The 16,261-nt window shown below is 35.0% G+C and overlaps 1 long non-coding RNA gene across 1 annotated transcript in view; it reads left to right on the forward strand.

Annotated features, from left to right (window-relative positions):
- Nucleotides 1-622: 622 nt before the first annotated feature.
- LOC115295915 overlaps nt 623-16,261 on the forward strand; it is a 36,438-nt gene continuing 20,799 nt past the window's right edge. Inside the window, exon 1 of the long non-coding RNA XR_003910625.1 lies at nt 623-699. This is a non-coding gene — a long non-coding RNA (uncharacterized LOC115295915). The remainder of the gene's footprint in view (nt 700-16,261) is intronic.

Below are 16,261 nucleotides of genomic sequence, written 5' to 3' on the forward strand. Positions count from 1 at the left end.
CCCCGGCGGCGGCGGCACGAGCGGGCGCGGCCGGGAGTTGCCGTCCCGAATTTGCCGCCCCCTTTCGCCGCCGCCGCTCACCGCGTTCTTTGTGTGTCTCTCGCCGCCGCCCTCAGGTCGCTTCGCCGCTCTCCTGACAGCTGATGGGCTCGTCACGCTGGGTCCCGCGTCTTTCCAGCAGCCGCCTGCGGAGCCCGGCCGGGCCAAAGGAGGACTGTGGAAGAGCGGTGACAGATGCTGTCTTGGAGCGGCCGCCGCCTGCGGATATCTCGGACTACCCTCGGGGCAGCCGGCAACCAGCCCCATTTCCGCACTACCCCTAAGAGACCCTTTCCACGCCAGGACCCTCCAGTCCTCCCTCCACGGCAGCCAGCTCAGCTCCAGTCGGGCACCCGGCGCCCTGCTCCGCAGCTGAGCGCGCTCGGTCAAGAATCCTGGGGAACCCGCTCCGCCCCCTGGCTCCCGCACCCTCCAATGATCTCGGCCTACAGGGGGCCGTTCTGTCCAATCAAATGTCGGAAAGCCCGGCCAGTCCCCGAGCGTGTAGCCAATGGAACACGACTCCGGCAACACACCCGCCCAGATCCACTGGGAACAAACCGCTCAGAGACCTGAGGTGGGACCCTGTTCCAGGCGCCCAGAGCAAGTCAAGTCCCGCCGGCCAGAGCGGTGTCACGAAGTGAGAGTCTCTGGAGGCAGGTCCGGTGCTTAAATTACTCTTTTGTAATGTAAGGTGTTGACGAAAATGGGAACGCTGGACACACTACTTTTGTAGGTCACCTAAATCCCTACTTTTAAACTTTTCTGGCGAAAGTTCATATATGAAGGAAAACTGCACAAACACGTTGTAGCACTGTTAACTGTTAAAATTAAGGCCTTTACTTTTAGAATGTTGCTTTAAAGTGTCTAACCTGACAGTACTCAGGTTGATGCGTTTGTATTAATGTTTGCCAGAACACCAGGTATCTGAAACAGGTTAGTTTCTGTTCTGCTCTAAAACACAGGTGATCATGGCACTGCCAACTTTTTTTCTTTCTAAAAGAAAATTGCACTCAAAAGTGAAAATTTAGTTTTATATACAAATCATCTGTATTGTGAACTTTAGTTCTGTAATAAGTCACACAGTATCTTCAGTGGAGGTTGGATAAAATAGCTGAATAGAAAATTACAGAGAGAAAGGACTTGAATAAACCACTTGCTATAAATGACTCTTGTTAATCACAATACTTTGCAAATAATAGTCACTCTATGTTGTTTATTTGCTATGAATAGGGTTAGTTATTGTTATTGTTAGTCATGTAAACTTTATTGAGCTCTCTATTGAAAGTGGACTATGAGGTGATGAAAACAATTTTTGGTAACACATATTTGCAAATGTTAAAATCAAATCATACTTATTTGTACTTCAAATAACTGCCATGCCCTACTTAGGCTTAGACTCCAAGTCTGAGTTTTGTCAAAAGATTCAGATTCCGGATTTACTTTGAGTAAATCTCTTAATGGCTGTTACAAAAAGATAATATCCCCAACTCTGCATACCTTTTCAAGGTACTATGAGATCCAACCTAGATAGCATTTGTTAAGATTTTGTGAGATGTTGTACCAAGTACACAGTAGCCTTACATGTGTTTATTCTCTTTTTGTACTTTACTATAAGCAAAATATCAAGGTACTTGCTACTCTAAGCCTATCAATATTTCCTCTGACTGCACATTTTTCCAACTTGAAATATTTTTTGATCCCATCATTTTCCCCATAACTTAAATATGAATGAAGCTCCAGCCTCTTAATTCTGGAGCAAAGCAACATTCCTAAGTTTTATTTTTTATTTTCTCTCTCTTTCTTTATTTTTTTTAATGGATATAGTTTTAAGAGAGAAGTTTAATGTATCCATGACTGCCAATGTGCATAGTTTTATGCAGAAGTTATTAATGGCTAGGTCAAATGTATACCTATATAATCAAGTAACTTTTGCAGCCATTTATTAGGGATTCACTTAAGGCATTTGTACTTAATTTTCAGAGAGAAAAACAAATGTGTATTTTTAGAGATATTTCCATGTCATAATGTAATTTGTTTACTTTGTTCCAAAATATGCAATCTAGTACAGAAGTTTATTACTTTAAACAAATGTACATATGGTAACATTAGAATGTGAAATTTGTTAAATTTAATTGAACCAGCAGTTGTTATTTTCAACTAATTAACTGCACAGATTTCATTTTCTGAGTGGAAATTGTAGAAGAATCCATCAATATGAATCCAATGAACATGACTTATTAAGTATATTTAAGTCAAAACCAGTGTTTGGTAGTTTCCTGATAATTGATGACTCCATACCCATTTATTATAGGGAATGAATATCTTATCAATTGTCTGGATAATATTCCTGACTTCACGGTGGTGATATTTCATTCACTAAGTGGTATTTTCAGTTTTTCATCAATGATTTCTTCATCAATTGTTTAATATGGAACAAGAGAGCTGTCACTCTTTAGAGAGCTGCCAGTTTGAACATATATTTAAATATTTACTAGAGAAGCTGTTCTTTGGGGGGTAGTTTTAGCTTTTGTTTAATTTTTTTTAATGTTTTATTCATTTTTGATACAGAGAGAGACAGAGCATGAGAGGGGGAGGGTCAGAGAGAGAGGGAGGCACAAAACTGGAAGCAGGCTCCAGGCTCTGGGCTTGCTGTCAGCACAGAGCCTGACATGGGGCTTGAACCTACGAACGTGAGATCTGACCTGAGCCGAAGCTGGAGGCTTAACCGACTGAGCCATCCAGGTGCCCCAGTTTTAGCATTTGTAAAGATAATCTTTTTTAAATAAAAAAAACTAAGGCCTTTTATAAGTTATATCACATGATCTTGTGACATGATGACTACTGACAATTTGATTTTTTCTGTATTTTTACATTTAAGATACAATCATCTTAAGATTGCTTCATCAATAAGTATAACAAATAATTTGATTCATATCTTCTGGATTCTAATCATTGATATTCTTTGTGTCCTGGACAAATCAGACTTCTATGAGACTTCTCTCCAATTCACTGAATCCAGTTTACTCATTTGAAAATGATGTTATTAGGAATAGTGAAATAATATCTATATAGAGAGAATAGAAAAATAATTTGTTCCTTTTTCTTTCTGGTTCTGATATAGATGAGGGAAAATTCCTTTGTGAACTATGACATTAGATCCTTTTAACTCTCCTTTTACAAAACTTGTGTTTTTCTGATTGCTTAAACCTGACCATGCAATTTCCTCATTGTGGGATGTATTTCTGGCAAGACACTTTTCTTTTATATGCATATGGGGGAACAGGGAGGAAATTCTAAAAAACACTGGTGATGGGCACACTAGACTTCCCTCCTCATTTTATTTCAGGCCACAGTCCCTAAGGGACATTTCTTTTAGAGTTTAGTATTAGCACAGGTTTGTTTCCCCTGAATTGAAATCTTTGTTACTTCTTTTTATTTCAACTATCAGGAAGCTCAGAACTAAATTTACAGCTCAATTTAGGAAGGTATTATGACCTGTTTCATTGTGATTCTTTTTATAAACATAATATTTGGCTTATAATATTTTACCTATGTATTATTAGCTTATATTTGTATGCATGTATTTTATTTAAGTGACCTAAAATGCTTTCTGAAATGATGTGAATTATTACAGGCATCAATAACATATTTTGAACCATACATAAACCCTGGGTATGATGAGCTGAGCATAACTTAAGCAGAATATATAGTGAGGACAACATGAAGGAGACTAATGTGGTTTTCCTTTACAAAGGAAGAGGAGTCACTAGGTATAGAATCTCAAAACCTTTCTCAGAGAGGCAGAAAAGTATAGTACAAAATAGGGAAGATTTATTACACTTAGCTTGATAAGTTAAAGTTAGAGGAAACATATATTAATGAATGTTTTATGTGAACTCAGAGGTCTCCCTGAAAAAAAAAAAGAATATTTGACTTAAATATAAAGTGAAATACATATTATAAATTATATTAAGCCATGGTCACTTCCCACATTACCCTTCAGTAGCCTTTATACTTAACATACCCCTAGAATATGTTTCAAATGCAATAAATCTTTTCACCAGGATCATTGTACTCCTATTTCCTTCAATTTTAGTGTCTCTTTTAGAAAATAAATAATGTATCCATCTGTTTTCAAGTAATATTCTACAATTGTTTTATTTTTGAAAGGCTTTTCCTGAGTAAGATATTGCCTTAGAACTATTGCAGAGTTCATCTTGTCATTTTGTTTTGTTTTATGATATATGTTTTAATAGAGTATAACTGATAGATTAAACAATCATATTTCCTTCTAAATAGAGTCATTTTAAGCATCCCTTTTCCTGGACAGCGGGTTAGCAGTTAGGGGTGCTTAAATGAATTTAAGAGGGTTTCTGTTGGGATAGGAAAGTCAGTTCAGCCTGGCTTAAATAGAGGAACATTTTTATAAATTAGCACAAATACTTAACAGGTTACTTTACAACCCTGACAAAGTAAAAGTAAGTGGATAGTTAGCTGACAGAGGTAGAAGATGAAAGAAGGTAGCAAAAGTAGAGGGTGTAAGTAGAGGCATAAACAGCCTTATTCCACCTAAAATGGTGTCAAGAAGCTGACTAAAATTTATTGGACAAAAACCAGAAGTATACATAGAGATTTCCAACAACACTTAAAATAATGTGATTATCAAAATTACAGAAATACTGAGAAAAATACTACAGCAGAGGAACTAAAACCTCATTTTACATAGATGAGAATCAAACACTGGATGAGACACATAATAAGTATATAAATATATGTTATGTTATTTTATTATTTAAATTTTATATTTTTCAACTAAGTTTTTTAGTCTCAAAATGTAAACATGGTCAAAAGACTTTTCTTTTTTGAGAGTATTGCAGTTGGTTGTCAGGAGGATTTTTGTCTTAATTTTTTTAAAACCAAATGTGAATATTGTTTTTATGAAAATTTTCAATATTGCAGAAAAGTCATAGCATGATATTTATTAAAAAAAGAAATGTAGGGTATCAATATATGTTGGGAAACCACAGCAATAAGGTAAAAATTAGGGTCGGATAGAATAAAATGTTGCTTAGGATCCCAGTGTACTGAAATGCAAATATAATCAGAAAGAAACATGGTACGTACTGTCAGCGTGGAACCCAATGTAGGGCTCGAACTCAGAACCGTTAGATTATGAGCTGAGCAGAAATCAAGAGACGCTTAACTGACTGAGCTACCCTGGTGTCCCAGGGATATATGTGTAGTTTTAAGAAAGCAAATATAACGTATATATAGTGAAATTATTTTATTTCCTTCCAAAGAAATTTCTAATGTAGTGGATTCTAGTGGATTCTCTTTTTTGTGCTTGAGGACAACTGTGCCTTTGGACCCCACAGATTCTAGTACAGATTGAGTACGGAGAGGGTGTTTGTTTTTTGATGAAGTAATTGTATCATTTGAAACCGTTTGACTCAGCACACAGGAAAACTCAATAGAAAATGTGTTCAATTGTGAGCATCACAGCTTGAGGAATGAATGAAAATTATGGAAAAGATCCTGTGGAAAGTTACAAAAGGAATTAGAAATCTAGATCATAGAATATTTGAGGAATTGACATGTTTGAACTTTTTGGGTGTCAAATATTTCAGATATAATATATTGTTAATTTTCTGTGCTGGTGAAGGAGAATATTGGGGCCAATGTGAAATGCTCCTGGGAGTCTCTTAGAATCAGTTCATCTTGGGAAAAAAAATCTGCTAGACTTGCAGTCTGTGTTGTAAATAGTCAAAGGCAAGGAAAAAAAATCATTACCAGAAACCATGGAGGAAGAAATAGTGTGTGTGTGTGTGTGTGTGTGTGTGTGTGTGTGTGTGTGTGTTTGCACATATGCACAAGCATACACACTCATGTATAAGACTATACTGAATAAATGTTTGGATTACCTGCCAGTTGCTAAAGAGCAGGATAAATCTTAAAAGCAAGTACAGAAAAGTCAAAGAATCATCATGAAAGTAAAAACTACCATTATGCTGTAATGTTTTAATCCTAATATGTTGTTTTATTTTATAATGTGCTATGCCATTTGGAGAGAATGTGGAAAGTACCTGAACTCTCATTCTTATGTGGTTGCATCTTACCAAAGTTATCTGAAAATAAATAGAGCAATAAGTGTTGGGTTTTCATTAACTTTTTTTTTTTCATTTGGAAAGAAGCTTTATATATGTAATGTCATTATATCTTCATAGCTTTCCCTCCAGATAGAGAGAAGGCACTTGATATAGTATTTGGATTCAAAGATAGTTTTGAGCTCTGCTACTTCAGTGGGATTCAACCAGGCCACTAATTCCTCTGGGTCTATAAACGAGGATGATAATAATTATAGTGCTGTATCTCTCTTGCTGTATTGTTTTGAGGGCAGAAGCAGCCAATTTGTTTGAACATGCTTTGTGGACCATTATGTGGGTCACCAATGTTCTTATGAGCATAGGTTCTATTATTTTATAGAAACTGCAAAGAAGTCACAGTGACTGAGATGAGTCCTCTGTTACCCAGTTACGTAAGGCTGGGTCCCTGGTCTCAGGTCCCCAGGTCTCCTAATTATTCACAAGTGCATATTCCACTACTTTGATCCATGATTTTAACTATGGTCCATAAATATAAAATTACAGTAGTCATGTGGCTTCATCAATTTCTTTTTTGGATTGAGGAGTTAGGTTAATCAGTTACCAGGATTCTTCTGAATGGAAATCTTGAAAATAATCAAGAATTTGGTTTCGTCCACTCTCTCAGTGTTGTCCACTGACCTAGAAGGGGTGCAGGCAACCAAGGCAGGGGGTAAAGAATTCTGTAGACAACAGAGAAGAATGTCTCTTTCTCCAGAGAGAAGAGAAAGGTAACGGAAAATAGGGCAGGTGGTATGAGTTGGGAACTACAATGGATTTGAAGCTGTTCCTGATTTCCTGAATGTGGAGGTAGAAAGGACATGACGAGAATTTCTATGACTCCAGGGAAAATGTTCAGTGACTTTCTAAACACACAATGGCCTTGTTTGAGGTATATATATATATTTTTTTTTGGTTATACTTACTTGTTTGTTTAAGTGGATCCATACGGAACAAAGGGAAAGAAAGAAGCGACCATGAAAATATAAGACCCTCTCTTCCTTCCCCTAGAATTCTCAGAAAAATGAGGACTTCCGACATCTATATTTAGGTGATACATGGAATAGAATGAAAAAAGGAAAAAGAAAATTGTACCTGAGGGTTCCCTTCTCTCGTTACCGTTGAAGCTTATGGGTTAGAGGAACAGAATGTAGCATGTGGAGATGATTGATGAAAATAGATAACCCAAATTGTGTGCTTTAGTGCTGTAAAAAGTAGTTGTTTGAGAAAGCTAAGTATATTTATTATTGCAAATTTTGTCCTTAATGTCTAGTAAACACTATGTTTAATTCACATAAAGTGGAGTGTAAGTAGTGATTTATTAAGGCTATAGTATAGGATATATTTATATGAAGAGAATAACATCTAGAAAGATTAACACCTAAATGTGGTTATCTTGGTGTGGTAGAATTATGGTAATCCATATCCTTTTCTGTATTTTCTGATAATTTTCCAATAAACATGTTAAAATAATAATATTCTCAATTCTCTATTGCTACATTAGTTATAAAGTTTATGAATAAAGTGTAGGTATTATATGTATTGTTATCTATTTCTTATTGAGAATCTCTTTACTTTGACTTTTGAACCAAAAGTTTTAATATTCATTGCAATAATTTAGATGACTTTTCCAACCAAATAAAAACAAGGAAAGAGAAGTGAAATGGATTTTCATTGTGACAATTACCTCTCAAATCTAAATTCTAGGGGATTTTTTTGGTCAGCTTTTTTTTTTTTTAAGGGAAGTCTCAGTTGCTTAGTTGCTTATTAGTTTACCTTAGGTAGACTATTTAAGGACTAGTAAAGTAATAGAGTAGCAAGTAGTTCCAACATCTGAAAGACAGGAATTTCAGTTTTGAAGGCTTTGAGTAGATAAAGAAGATAAGTAATACTCATGTGGCTCTCTGTGAGTGATATGACTTAGACCAGAGTTCTTGACCAGGGAAGATTTTGCTCCCTAGGGAACTTTGGGCAGTGTCTGGAGACATTAATGGTTGTCACAATGGGGGCGGGGTGGAGGGGAGTGCTATTGGAATCCAATGTAGAAGCCAGAGATGCTGTTATACATGCTACAATGTATGGGACAACTTTCCACTACACAGAATTATTTGGCCAAAAATGTCAGTAGTGCATAGGACGAGAAACTCTGTGTTAGACCCCCTTTTATGTACAAATAAACAAAAAGGTACCATCAACTTAAAAATTTAAAGAAATCAATCCTTATTTGTATGTTGTCTTTCAAGCAATGAACAATAGAAGCGATATTTCCCTCCCCCAAAAGTAGAAAAATAGAGATACTTCTAGTACACTCCTGTGTTACAAACTAGTATTTAAAACTTAAGAAACCTGGGGTAGCTCTTCATACTGTTTGAGAAAGCAGAATTAGAATAGTATAACTCATAGGAAACAACTGTGCTTCAGCATCTTAGTTGAGAATTTTTTTTTTTTAGCCTTCCTCAAAAGACTATTTTAGGTAGTAATTCAAAATGGTTGGGAATGTGAAGCCAATGATATGTCAAGAACATACATTAATAATGACTGCTATTCTCCCAAGAAATAAATGAAAACACAAAATGCACTTATTGCGATGTTTTATGTGCCCTTCAGAATCATGAGTTATTAGAAAGGCAGTTCTGGGACAAGATGCATGAATACAGGACAGAAGTCTTCCTCTCCATCACCCCAGTGTGAAACTTGTATTCTCATAGGAAGATTCCTGGGTTAAAACAACAACAACAACAACAACAACAGCAATAACAGGAAGTGTTGCAGCATTTTGTATTGTGTTAACCCTATAATCCTGAAGCATGTTCAGGGCATTACAAAAGGTATGCTTTCAGTTGGTTAGTGCATGAAGTTCAGTGAAGGTCACTGCATGCTTTTTTATTTTTCTCCCTGGAGAGAGCATTAACTTAGTTTCTTGTAAATAAGAATGAGCACTATTAACTAAAGTATACCCATTTGATCTTTATTACTGCTTTCCTCAAAGAACAGGGTACATTTTTCATGAAGCATAAAATGATATGTCATGATCATATTTTGTTTTAGTTTTTAATTAAGTGTGTAATGTTTAAAGAGTTACAAAATTGTTTTTGGCAGGTTAGCTGAAGACATGCTGAGGATCCAGTTACCCTGTGCTGAGTCTTTTTTTTCAGTATATGATAGAATTGATTCTGTAAGGTTAATCAGAAGGGCATACATCCTCTTTTGTAAATATTTATTATTACATATTTTTAACTGGTGTATAGAGCAGGAGGGTAAAGGGATTACAGGATTACTTTGTAAACATTCTATATCTCTTTATAATTTTACAATGATTTCTTTCTGGCCATTAAATAATGTCTGCTTACTAATTAATATTTGGAAAATTCAGGAAAGCATTGAAAAGAAAAATTACTTCCAGAGACCACCACTTCTGACAAAGGTCAATTCCTCCCAGCTATTTCATAAAACAGATATCACTGTGTGCCCAGCTCTCCCTTCTGCCTCCAACATATAGTGAACATTTACCCATCTTATCAAACTTATTCCAAAACAAAGTTTATGTTGTCCGAATTGCATATCTTCCGTGGCTGCACCTGACTCAGTTCTCTAAGTGGTTCTGATTACTTTCTTCTCTGTAACACACATAGACACATGTTGTTCACAAGATAGAAGTTCTCATGTACACTCCGGAGTGCCTACGTGGCTCAGTTCATGAGGCTTTGACTCTTGATTTTGGCTCAGGTCATGATCTCATGGTTTGTGGGTTCGGGCCCTGTGTTGGACTCTGCTGCCACAGTGTGGAGCCTGCTTGGGATTCTCTCTCACCTCTTTCTGCCCACCCTCCAAATAAATAAACATTTAAAAAAAAGGCTCTGGTTTATGCAGGTTTCCCTGGGCATTTGCCATTGCTCTGTTCCTTTTCTTCCCACTCAAAAGTATATTGTAATAGGAGTAAGAGTGATATTACAGAGATAACCTTGACTGTATTGTAATTTATTAAGTAGCGTTTAATTTGGTACTTATACTATTAGTAGTACAAATTATATGTGATACCCCTCACAACTAATGTTGGATATTTTGTAGTATCTCTGGTGATTAATGATAAATTGAACTAATATGGGTATAATGTGACAATGAATGTTCCTGCCCTCAAATGTTTCCTAATTATTTCCATAAGATAAATGGCTAAAACTAGAGCTATTCAATCTAAGGTCATTAATTCTTGATGCAGAGCATCAAAATTACTTTCCAGAAAAGTCGTTCCAGTTTCTAAAATCACATCCAACAATACTGGGCTTTAGAATTTAGTTTAGCTAATTTTTATAAGTGAAAAAGGTACCCTTTAAAACATAAATACTTGGAATTGAATAATTTGATATTTTTTCATGTTTAGTTTGTCTCTTTTTCTTAGCTTCCTTTCCTCCCTCCTTCTCTTCCTTTATTCTTCCCTTTTCTTTCCCTCCCTCCTTCTATCTTTCTTCTTCCCTGAGGTAAATACTTCATATTCTTTGACATTTTTCTATTGTTATTTTAAGATTTACATAAGCTCTTTATTAACTATATGAATTATTTTGATCATAAACCTATAACAATATTTTTCCCAGTTCTGTGCTTTTTAAATTATATTTACTTTTCCATGATGGTGAATATTTCATTTCAGTTTTTGATGCCTTTTTCTTATCATAGATCTTAGGGATATTTCAGTTTTATTCTCTACAGTCAAATTTAGACTACTGCTATAAATGCTTTTATAGTTAGAAAGCATTTTCCCATCCTGAAATCAGAAAAGTGGTCTCATTTTCCATATTTTCTTCTAGAAGACTGTGTGTGTTTTAAGTTTTTAACATTAGAATATTTTCAAAAATTGTTTACTGTTTATTTTTGAGAGAGAGGAGGAGGGAGAGAGAGAGAAAGAGGGAGGGAGAGAGGGAGAAAGAGAGAGAGAGAGAGAGAGTAAGTAGGGGGGAGGCGGAGACACTGAATCCAAAACAGGCTCCAGGCTCTGAGCTGTCAGAGCCCAACGTAGGGCTCGAACTCTGGAGTCAAGAGATCATAACCTGAGCCAATGTCAGACACTTAACTGGCTGAGTGACCCAGATGCCTCTTAGCATTAAATATTTTAATTAAAACAGTTTGTCTTATGTTAGTGAGGAACTAACTTAATTTTATTTCTGTTTGTTTAATAATTGTCTCACATCATTAATGAATTTTCTTTTATGTCTACACTGACTTACAATGTCACCTTAACCTCACATAGAACTTTTTAATTCTTGTCATTGTGTCGTCTTTTTAATCTACTAGAGTAGTTGGCTTATTGTCTCTCTACTTTATTCCTTTGTTATATCTAGTTTCACATCCCACTCCATTCTGTTGAGGCAAGCTTTCTCCATTACTTTTTTAAATCTTTTTTAGTTTTACCTATTTACCTATTTATTTTACCTATAAACTTTGGGAATTGCTTTGAAAAGATATTTTAGCATTACACTAGTACTCCAAGAATGCACATTAGAATTTTGATGGATTAAATGAACTTATTTTCTCCACATTCAGCCTCAAGGTATGTCCTTTTATTCATGAAATTCTTTTTACTCTTCTTATATCCTCATTATTTTTATTGTATAGGTCCTACACAATTCTTAAAGATTATTTTAGGGGGGGCACCTGAGTGTGGCTCAGTTGGTTGGGCATCCAACTCTTCATTTCAGCTCAGGTCATGATACTACAATCTGTGGGATCGAGCCCTGTGTCAGGCACTGCCCTGTTGGTGCAGAGCCTGCTTGGGATTCTCTGCCTCCCTCTCTCTGCCCCTCACCCGTTCATGCACATCCGGTCTCTTTCTCAATAAACATTAAAATAAAGACTGCTCTTGGACATGTTTATTATTCTATTTGGTTAGAATGAGATATTTTTCATTATATTTTGGTTATATAATATTAATATCAGAAATCTGATTGATTTATATGTATTTTGTACTTTGTTACTTTACTTAACTATGTTATTATATCCAATACTTTTTATTCAGTTGATTCCTTTAGATACTTAAGTAAAAAAACATATTATCTATAAATAATTGTTTCTGTCCCCAGTTTGTTTTTAAATTAACAAATACACCTTATGTTTCTGAGGGGTTTTTTTTCTTTGTTTTGGCTATCACTTCTAGAACAGATGGAAAACGTAGTAGTAATAATAGATATTCTTGACTAGTTTATGATTTGCCAGTGTATTGTTATAAAATATGATGTTAGCTGTATGTTAAATATAAATACTCTTTATTATGCCAATGAATATCATTTTATTCTGAGCTTATTAAGCAAGTTTAATGAACACCAGAGAGGGTCATTAAATTTTATTAAATTATTATCCAGATCTGTTGAAACATTTATGTATTTATTTTACAGTCTATTGGTGTGATTTTTTTCATTAGGAAATATACACATGAATTCTTAGGATGATTTTTAATTATTCAGAGTAAATTATTATTTTCATATAATCTGAATTGAATATGCTAATTTGTAATTCAAACTTTTTCATCGATGCTTAGCATTTTTAGGTTTTACTATGAGGGTCACCTGGTTTTTAAAGTGAGTTAGAACAGGGGGGCCTGGCTGGCTCAGTCGGTTAAGCATCAGCTTAGGCTCAGGTCATGATTTCGCGGTTCGGGAGTGCTAGCCCTGCATCAGGCTCTGTGCTGACAGCTCAGAGCCTGGAGCTGCTTTGGATTCTGTATCTCCCTTTCTCTCTAACCTTCGCCTTCTCACACTCTGTCTCTCTCTCTCTCTTTCTCAAAAATAAATAAACATTAAAAAATTTTTTAAAAATAAAGTGAGTTAGAACATTTTTTCACATTTTTTTCCATGCACAAGGAGAGTATATATCACAGGAATCATTTATTTCTGAAGTTGAAAAGTATTCAGTGATAAAACTCTGGACTCTGCTATCTTGAAGTTAGTGATTGAAAACTTTTTTAGTTTCAATTCTTCAGTTGATATTGGTCTTTTAAATCTTGGTCCACACTTTTTTCCTTCATTATGTTTCAATCCTTATTATTAAGATTTTCACATTTATTAAGCTAACTTATTTATGTTAATACTTTTAAAATAATATTTAAGATCATGTATGAATCTTATTAAATTCTTTTAAGATTATATATTATTTCTTTTAATTTTATTAGTTTACTCTTTTTTTCTTAATTAGGTTTGCTGGCACTTTTGGATTATTATATATATGTATGTATTTTCTATTTTATTGAGGAATAATTGACATATGAGATTGCCAAGTTTGTCCCTGTGTAAGTTTAAAGCCTACAGCATCAAGGCGCCTGGGTGGTTCAGTTGGTTAAGTGTCCAACTCTTGGTTTTCACTTACCGTTTTGGCTCAGGTCATGATCTCATGGCTCATGGGTTCAAGCCCCATATCAGGCTCTGTGTGGAACCTGCTTAAGATTCTCTCTCTCACCTTCTTTCTCTGTCCCTCCCTTGTTCATTCTCTCTCTCAAAATAAATAATTAAAAACCTATAGCATCATGGTTTGATTTACATGTATTGTGAAATCATTACCACAATAAGTTTCAGCTAATCTCCATATTCTCATATAGATACAATAAAAAAAGAAAGAAAAATTTTTTCCTTGTGATGAGAACTTTTAGGATTTACTTTCTTAACTACTTTCCTATATATCATATAGTAACGTTAGCTGTAGTCATCATGTTGCACATTAAGTCTCTAGTATTTATTTTATAATTGAAACTCTGCACCTTTTGACCACTTTCTCCTGCCCTCTGCCTCTGGTAACCACAAGTCTCATCTCTTTTTCTATGAGTTGGTTTGTTTTAGGTTCCATATACAAGGGAGATGATACAGTATTTGTCTTTCTCTGTCTGACTTATTTCACTTAGCATAAGGCATTCAGGATACATCTGTGTTGTTACTAGTGGTAAGATTTCCTCATTTTTAATGGATGTATAATATATATGTATAACATGTTATTACAACATATATTATTGTATATGTTATGTTATATGATGTTATACATGTAATTACAACTTTCAACTTCTTTATCCATTCATTAATTGATGGACACCTAGATTGTTTCTACATTTTGTCTACTGCAAATAATTCTGCTAATGAACATGGGGGTGCAGATATTTTTGAGTTACTCTTTTCATTTTCTTGGATATATTCCCAGAAGTGAAACTACTAGATCATATGGTAGTTCTATTTCTAATTTTTTGAGGATCTTTCATACTATGTTCAGTTGTGGCTGTACCAATTTGCAGTCCCACCAACAGTGCACAAGTGTTCCCTTTTCTCCAAATCCTTACCAGCATTTGTTTTCTCTTGTCTTTAGATCATGGCCATTCTGACAGGAGTGAGGTGATATCTCATTATGGTTTTAATTTGCATTTTCCTAATGGCATGTGATGATGACCATCCTATCATGTACCTATTAGCCTTTTGTATATCTTCTTTGGAGAATATCTATTCAGGTCCTTTGCCCGTTTCTTATTGTGTTATTGGTTTCTTTTTTGTTATTGAATTGTATAAGCTTTTTATATATTTAGAATATTAACCACTTATCAGATATATGGTTTGCAAATACATTTTACCATTTCACAAGTTTTCAATTTTTGATGGTTTCTTTTGTTGTGCAGAAGCTTTCTAGTGTGAAATAGTTCCATCTGTTTATTTTTTGCTTTGTGGTTAGTGCTTTAGATGGCACATTTAAAATCTCATTACCGAGATCCATGTGAAGGAGCTTTATTCCTATATTTTCTTCTAGGAATTCTATGGTTCCAGGTCTTACAATTAAATATTTAATCCATTCTGAGTTAATTTTTGTAAATGGTGTTAGATATGGGTCCAGTTTCATTCTTTTACATGTGAATATCCAATTATCACAGCACCATTTATTAAAAAGACTGCACTATTGAGTATTCTTGGCTCTTTTGTCATATGTTATTTAACCATATATGCTCGGGTTTATTTCTGAGCTCTCAATTCTGTTCTATATTGGTCTGTTTGTCTGTCTTTATGCAAATACCGTACCGTTCTGATGTCTATCACTTTGTAGTATTGATTGAGAAAGTATGAAGACTCCTGTTTTGTTCTTCTTTCTCTCAGAGGTATAATTTTGTTCTTTCTTTCCTTGAAAAGAAATTTGTTCTTTCTTTCTTTAGAAATTTGTTCTTTTTTTTTCTCTCAAAGCTAAAATTTTGGGTAGAATTCATAAACTCTAGTTTTACTTCTTCTCTCTCTCACATTGTAGTTTATTGATGTAATAGTTTACAGTTTACAGGTGTTTTAAATTATATAACTAATAACAGATTATTGTGGTTATAGTAATTTCTATTATGTTAGTTTTTATTTAACTTTTAAATTAGTGTCATAAATGGATTATGTACCATATTGTAGAATCTAACTATGACTGTGTATTTACCATTACCATGAGAGTTTACTACCTTTTATGTTTTTATGATGTTAATTAGTATTATTTTACTTCCACTCAAAGAATGTCCTTTCACATTTCTTTTAAGACAAATCTGGTGGTAATGAACTTTCAGCTTTTGTTTAGGGAAGTCTTTATCCCTCCTTTGTTTAAAAATTTTTTTGTTTTAAAAATGGTTTTCATTTCCTGAGAAAGACAGGGTGCAAGCAGGAAAAGGGGCAGAAAGAGAGGGACACACAGAATCCAAAGCAGGCTCCCCACTCTGAGCTGTCAGCACAGAGCCCAATGTGGGGCCTGAACCCACAAGCTGTGAGATCATGACCTGAGCCAAAGTCTGGTGCTTAACCAACTGAGCCACCCAGGTGCCCCATTCCTCCTTTGTTTCTGAAGGACAGCTTCAATGGTTATAGAATTCTTGGATGACAGTTATTTTCTTTCAATATTTTGAATATGTCATCCGATTCTCTCTTGCCCTGAAAAGTTTTTGTTGAGAAATTCACCTATAGCTTTATGGAGCTTCCCTTGTATATAACTACTCTATTTTCTCTACTGCTTCTTTGTCTTTCCTGGTTAGAGTATGTCCCTTGACTTTGCCTGCAGATGAACAAAAGTGCTGGTTGGGGATTACTAATTGTCACTGCAGGAATAAA

Source organism: Suricata suricatta, chromosome 7, assembly GCF_006229205.1.
Source record: "Suricata suricatta isolate VVHF042 chromosome 7, meerkat_22Aug2017_6uvM2_HiC, whole genome shotgun sequence".
NCBI lineage: Eukaryota > Metazoa > Chordata > Mammalia > Carnivora > Herpestidae > Suricata > Suricata suricatta.